This window comes from Amaranthus tricolor, chromosome 14 (assembly GCF_026212465.1).
Source record: "Amaranthus tricolor cultivar Red isolate AtriRed21 chromosome 14, ASM2621246v1, whole genome shotgun sequence".
Classification (NCBI taxonomy): domain Eukaryota; kingdom Viridiplantae; phylum Streptophyta; class Magnoliopsida; order Caryophyllales; family Amaranthaceae; genus Amaranthus; species Amaranthus tricolor.
In genome coordinates this window covers 11,532,502-11,540,440 of record NC_080060.1, presented here as the reverse complement: position 1 = coordinate 11,540,440, position 7,939 = coordinate 11,532,502, and the positions used below count along the sequence as shown (strand labels likewise).

At 34.7% G+C, this 7,939-nt stretch overlaps 1 non-coding gene across 1 annotated transcript; it reads right to left on the bottom strand.

The window, feature by feature from the left end:
- Positions 1-7,165: 7,165 nt before the first annotated feature.
- On the bottom strand, positions 7,166-7,266 carry LOC130800563 (small nucleolar RNA R71). Its single transcript, XR_009039442.1, has one exon. It is a non-coding gene; the product is annotated as a small nucleolar RNA R71 (small nucleolar RNA).
- Between the last annotated feature and the right edge of the window lie 673 nt (positions 7,267-7,939).

Genomic DNA, 7,939 nt, shown 5'->3' with positions numbered 1-7,939 from the left:
AATACAATGAAATTAAGAAAGTAGTGCTTAATGATAAGATTACGTTTTTATTAAACACCACAAATTCTCAAGGCCTTTGTATAAACACGTATATAATTACATGTTTGGTTTGACAATTTTATTAAGAAAATAGCGCGCCAAAAAGGTGCTTTTATTATTATTATTATTATTATTATTATTATTAGCAGCAGCAAGGGCAATAAAGCGGACTATTGTTTTAGAGACTACAAATTTTTAGGGCTAACTTTTTCTTCCATATGTAAGGTTGATATTATTAACTTGAAATAAATTTAAATACTAAAATTTATATTTTTGCTATATAATATGAATTTTATTACTTATTAGAGTTTTCTTATAAAATAGTTAAAATATAAAAAATCATCATCATCATATCCAGTGTATCTCGCTCATAGAAAACTATAATCAATATCTGGAGAGGGAAAGACGGCGGCAACTCATACCCATAGAGGAGATCGCAGCCAAAGAGTCACCCGACTCGAGAAAGAATAAGAAAAGTTTCTGCAACACCCAAAGAAAGGTAATAACATCCTAAAGTTCTTGAGAACTAACGACCATTTCTTAGTGCATGGAATGAATTGTGAAGTTAACTCTTTTGAGACTGTTGTATAAAAGAACTGCTTTTCAAAACTAGAAGTAATGTATGGTGTTAGAAATGGTATTGTCTTACTTGGAAGCCAAAACATGTGCTCAAAAGTTTCACAATATTTCGTTAGATCGTCAAAAGGAAAAATATAAACTTAAAAGTTTGCAAAACTCGTGCGAATAACAATAGTGTTGACACATTAACTAAACTATTGTTTCAATCCAATCAAACTAGGGTTTGATATCTATTTATACATACAAGAATGTTGTTTTAAACATAAACTATTTTTAAATTAGTCACATATATAAAGGAACTTGAATAAGTATATTTATGTTTGTAATTGGATTGTAAATTCATATTTAATCATGGTTTGGTGTTGAATAAAATGCCCAAAGTATTTTAACTTTCAATAGGTTTGTTAAATTCACAATTTAATGAATAATATCTATTAAGTGAACAAAGTTATTTAAAATACAATTTAGTCTGAATCATTAAATTGGACATAAATAACTTATTTATGGATTAGTTTGTAAGTTGATTGATAGCACAGTTTTATGGGCTATGGAAACTTAAAGATGTCTAGTTATTTACATGGATATGTAATAGTGATACATTTTGGACAAATCTTCCTTATGTACATAAAAAAAATTGACGAATTTCATTGTTATATTGAATTGATTGCTTTGACATGAGTATGACATTCTCATCTAGTAATTAGAATACTTTTGACATTCTCAAACATTGCGCCGTAAGAGAAAGCGATAAAGGGCATACTCGGAGTTGATTAAAATTAAGTGAGAGTTTTGGTTGAACAAGACTGGATATGTCATCTTATTTATTAGGATTGGTGTCTTTCGCTTGTTAAAGAATAAGAACTAAAAATGCGTGGCCTTGCTCATGGTGTTACATTTGTTTCGACAATTCAAGCTTATACTTCAAGAATTAAATTTGAACATCAGTATGAATGACATTAGATGTCATTGTGCTATCAAATTTGATATTACGTGGGAGATAGAAGATATTGGATGTCCTTTAATTAGGTGTGAACATTAAATATAATAGGACGAATTATAGAGATAAAATATATTCAATTATTTTAGGTGATCATAGTATTTTACTATAAGTTAAATATGATATGAATACTAATTAAATTAATTTACTACCAATTCTAATAGGGCTCTATTAGGTAACACATATTTGTATTGATAGAATAAAATTATACCAAATAACATAAGATGCTTATTAGTATTATGATTGTAGTTTATTACAATGTAAGACATATTAAGAGACATTTATCTTTATTATATTACTTGAAACTTAGGTAATGCATATGAAGATACAAATATCTACATCATGTTATTTACTAAAGTAAGATGCATGAAGCGGCATGAACTTTTTGTATATAAGTTGCATGTGTTCATATAATCATTTATGTGATATGTATTGTACATTTCCATAACATTTGCTTACTCTTAACAAACACCATATTGAACCTAAAAGTAATAAAAAGTAGTTTTTTATTCCGTACTAGTATATTTGATGAATCGTTCGGTGCATGTGGATCAATAATAAAGCGACGACAATTGACGTTCTTTAATCTACGTTTGGTTAATTTCATAACTAGTTAGTTATACTTCGTGGATTTCACGATTCAAGGGTATGAAATTATTTTTTCAATGATCATCTTATGATATGCTTAGATCATATTTAGATGTATTTAAGAAATAATTTCTTGCAATTTCGCTATACACATCTAAATCTCTACATTTATAACTTTTAGGAAAATTTGATTTTAAAGGTATGAATTTTCTCTTCCGCTTTTAAAGGTTCGAACTTTCATTTATTTTTTAAAGGTTCGAACTTTGGGGTGCCTCTGCTTTTAAAGGTTCATTCGCTTTTGGTAACCTGGAATATCAGGGTACCTTCTTCTTCCCTTTGTTTTCTTCATCTGATTTTTCTACTCAGCTAAATCTTCTTCATCCCTCAACAATGACATCTTCACCATTTCTTCCTTTCACCATTTCTTAACTATTTGTAAATTTAATTATGTTGGATAAATGGTCATTTAAAGCCTTCTCTAACAACTCTTTTTTTCAATCATGAAGTTATTTAATTTCTCCAACAACTCTTTTTTCATTCATGGTTTGAATTAATAACTTTTATGTTCTTTAGCCATACTTTATGAAGGTTGAAAAAGAGTTGTTAGAAAATCCTTATAAATAGATGATATTCATTCATTTGCAAACATATAATTTTTTTATTCTATTCTCTCTTTTTCTATTCACTTGTGCAAGAGTAGTATTTGCTCCACACCTCAAGTAGTGAGTGTACATTGCTTTTGGTGGGTGTGTTAACTTTTGAAAAGTCTTGTCTATATACACTTGGGATAGTCGAGAAATAGCTTTCTTAATGCAACGACAAATTCGTGTCACACCATACATTTCTTTATCAAACACATGCTAACCACAACTCTAAGCACGTTTCTCATATAGGAAATGTTATGCAAATTAATATCACTAATTTGTGTTGATGATTGTAGCCATAAAAAGACTTTGTAAAGACCTTAAAAAGGCTTTATTTCCAACAAATTAAATGGTTAGTATTTAAATCTCTAAAAAATAAATTAAAAGCATGTACTGATTTGGAGTTTTTGATTTCAATCCCATAAGGAATCTCAAAAAATCCATCTTAAATTATGATTAATAAACTCATTTTAATTTTTTTTTTGGGGTTTTTTGAGTTTTTTTTTCTCTTAGTTGATTCAAAAACCCATTTCGATTTAATCTATGATTAAAGACCCATAAAGAAGGAAGAATTGAATTAGTTTCTAGTTGGATTGCAGTTTCCAGTTAAAGTAGGATTGATTCAAAAACCCATTTCAATCTTTAAATACCATTTGTAAGGAACGGGAGAGGTCACTACGACTCTCACTAGATCACCAATTCAAGACAATCCTTCAAATATTCAAACCAATCAACCCAAAATATCACACAACATGAATATGAAATGTGGACATCAATATTTCAGTCACAAAGCATCAATAATAAGCGAAATAAAATGCAAGCAACACACACAAATTATATGTGGAAAACCCCTTCGATGTGAAGGATAAAAACCACGGGACCTCTTGAGGATTCCACCCTTAATATTCTCTTATTGATGTTAAATTAAGGGTAAAATGAACCCAATGTAGTTCACAACAATCTACAACCCACCAACAACAATAAACAATAAGAGATTGGAATTAGAGAGCAAGAGAAGTAGAAAACGCCCAATAAAGCATTTTTGTCTAGAGATAACTATGACCAAACTCGAGCTCAAACAACGATCCAACCATTCAAATGAAGCTCTTGATGTCAGGAACAAGCTTCCAAAATTTGAGGATGATCCAACGGTGCAATTTCTGAAAACGGACAGATTATTGAAGCCTGCTCTAAAAACTCCGAAAAAGAAAAACCTCCTTTTTTTCTCTATTTTGTGTGTGTTGTTCTTAAAAACTACTCACCCTATCTTGGTCACATGTTTACCACAACATAACCCCTTTAAAACTTCTACAGGAAGTCACTAAATTAGACTTAATCCAAGCTAGTAAAATGTAATAAAAAATGGACCAACTAAGTGGACCAAAACAAGAAACATTTTACTTCAATTAGCCTGGACCCATAACAATCTCCCCCTCCAGCCCAAAACGGGAAAGACGAACAGACTTCAACTATCACTTGAAGCTCATTCCCGCAAGCTTACAACAAACTTCAAGCTTGCTTCCAGGAACCATCTTAGTCAACATATCTGCACCATTCTTGTCGGTGTGGACTTTCTTCAGCTTCATTCTTCGATCTTCGATCACATCCCGCAACCAATGATATCTAACATCAATATGCTTAGTGTGGGCATGGTATATAGCATTCTTGCTCAAATCCATAGAACTTTGACTATCACATAGTACTACATACTCACGTTGCTTCAAACCCAACTCTTGAAGAAACCTTTTCAACTAAAGTATTTCCTTGCCTGCTTCCACAGCTGCTATATATTCTGCCTCAGTAGTCGACAAAGCTACACACTTTTGTAACTTGGATTGCTATGATATGGCTCCCCCTGAAAGAGTGAACACATAGCCTGAGGTAGACTTTCTATTATCGAGATCACCAGCCATGCTGCATCTGTATACCCCTCAAGAATAGGTTTTCCACCTCCATAACACAAACAAAGTTTAGAGGTGCCACGCTAGTACCTAAAGATCCACTTTACTGCATCCCAGTGAACCTTACCCGGATTGGATAAGTATCTGCTCACAACTCCAACAGAATGTGCAATATCTGGTCTAGTACAAACCATAGCATACATCAAAGAACCAACAGCAGAAGAATATGAAATAGTAGACATACTTGCTTTCTCTTTCTCTGTTGTAGGACAAGCTCTCTTACTTAGCTTAAAATGAGTAGCTAATGGTGTACTAACTGGCTTGGCATGTTTCATATTGAATCTTTCAAGAATCTTTTCAATATAATTTTCCTGTGATATGATGTGTGTATTTTATATATTATTTTCTACCATGCCTCCATTGTATTTTCATAGCATTTCTCGCGTATTTTGCTCAATTTTCTATTGGTTTTTATGCTTGGTTGGAGTGTTTGTTTCTTATCTATTTTGTAGGTACAAAGTTCTAATTATGCTAGGAATCGACTCTTGGAGCGAGATTTGCAAGTTGGAAGGTCATAAGCTACTCAAAGGTCATTTTTGTGCTGACCAGGTCTCATACCCGGGTGGGTTTCTTCATACCCGGCCGGGTTTGCACTTGATACTTAGAAGAATTTGAAGACGCTATTTGGAAGAGAAAGTTGCCACACGCACCCGGCCGGGTTTCCACATACCCGGCCGGGTGAGCCTCTCATACCCGGGCGGGTTTCCACATACCAGGCCGGGTGAGCCTCTCATACCCGGGTGGGTTTCCACATACCCGGCCGGGTCAAGCAGTTATTTTTTTTTTAGTAACTTCCGTATCCTCCGATCTCTTTGGAGGAGGATATAAATAGCTTTTGAGAGGAATTTCCAGGAGTCAGTTTTTTTCTCTGTTTTGAGGGCTTGGTATTGAAGGGATTTCTGATATTACTTGCCTTGAGGGATTGTTAATCAACATTTCGATATTGTAATCTTAATTATATTGAAGGTATTAGTTTCAATTCTAATTTCTTGTTCTTGTTTATCGTTGTTATCTTTGAATGTTTGTTTCTACATTTAATTTGAATTTGATTTTCTCCATGGATTTCATTGTTGAATCTCTTGTTAGTTTTAATATGCTTAGTGAGTAGTTTTATTTCTAGGGCTTGGTGAAACTATGCAAAAGGTCATGATTCTTGTTTGATTTTAGGATTTAAATTTGGTTTGTCTAGGCGATTCAATTAATGGGTTTTATATTGATTGCATGTTTGGCCAATTTGCAAGTTTTATTCGCTCAATTCTATAAGCGAGAGTTGCGAGTTTGAGTGAATGATTTCCTTCTTTGAACAATTAAGGTTTAATCGCGATAGCTTGTTTTATTGTTTGATTGTCGAATTTGTTTGCGAGAGCAACATCTTCCTTCGCCTATATTCATTCCTATCCCAATTATTGTTCATGAATCGTGATCGATGCATAGTGAATCCTTTTAGCCCTAGGTTTTTAATTATTGAATTTTATTCATCTCTTGTTTTTGCGTTTTACTTAGATAAACAAAAATCCAACATTTGATCGTTAGCAATAGTGAACTTGGTTCAAATTGTGACTTTATTTGTCCTTCCACAGTGGTTCGACCCTGCTTTCCCAACTATACTAGTTAGGTGAATTAGGAATTATTTTTGGTAGTAAAACGACCTATCAAACTAGTTAGGTGAATTAGGAATTATTTTTGGTAGTAAAACGACCTATCAAAATTTGGCGCCGTTGCGGGGGAAGGTCAACAGTTTTACTTTTTGAATTTAGTGTTTGCTTTTGCTAACCCACTCGAGGAACAACTGTTCTTCGAGCGTATTTACGTTTGTTCTAGTGTTTTTGTGCATGACCAGGAGTACCAACAAGCAACCTTTGCTTTTTGATCCTGAGGTTGAGGCAACTGTTCGTAGAACACACGCAAGTGCAAAGAAAAGGAGGGCGGAGGCTCGTAAACAAGCTCAACAAGCCTCTCAATCTCTTGACATGGCAGGTCAGGCTCCCGAGAGAACTCTTAGGCAGTCTACACAGCCCAAGGCTAGCAATGTTACCGCGGGGATTAGGATGCCGACTACTAATGCTGGAAACTTTGACATCAAATCCCATGTTATGAATATGATCACGGGAAATCAGTTCTATGGTCTTGACAATGAAGAACCCGTCGATCATCTGCAGAATTTCCTTCAAGCATGTTCTCTACAAAAGATTACTGGGATGACTGACGACGAGCTCTACTTGTACCTCTTTCGTTTCTCTTTGGCAGGCAAGGCTCAACGTTGGTATAACTCTCTTCCCAACACCATTACTACTTGGGCGCAACTGTCTGATGCTTTTCTAGTGAAGTATTATCCCGGTTATAAGACTCATGATTACAGACTTAAACTCTATAGTTTCTCACAAGATGCGGGGGAGACTTTTCATGATGCGTGGGAGAGATTCAAAGATTACCAATATATGTGCCCTCATCACGGTATTGAGAAGGAATTTCTTATGCAATCTTTTTATAATGGTCTTGATAATGAGACTAAGAGGATGGTAGATGGTGCAGCTGGCGGCTCTTTCATGAACAAACAAACTTCTGAGGCTATTTCACTCTTGGATACTCTTGCTGAAAATCAATTGAATAGCTCATCTAGGCGCGCAGCTCAAGCACCAAGGAAGGGGAAGCATTAAGTTGAAACTTATTCCATTCTATCATCACAAATCTCAGCTTTGAATGCGAAAATCGATGGGATGCGCATGAATGCTAGTACATCTATGCCCGTCAATGCTATGACTACCTCTAGCCAAGGTGGAGTTGCTTGTGATTATTGCGGTATGCATGGTCATTCTCTAATGGAGTGTTCTGTTAATCCCAATGGAGCTATGGGAGTGCCAGAGCAAGTTAATGCTTTTCAAGCCCGTCCTCCTTTCAACAACAATAGCTACTATCCTGGAATTCGGAATCATCCTAACTTGTCGTATCGCAGCAACAATGTGTTAAATCCTCAACAGCAACACTTTCCACCACAAGCACCACAACAACAATATGGGCAACATCAGCAATTTCAGCCCAATCAAGGACCACCCGGTTTCCAAAGGCCTCCTCAAGGCCATCAACAACAGCAATTTCAGAACCAACAACCCCAATCCGAATTGGGGGAATTG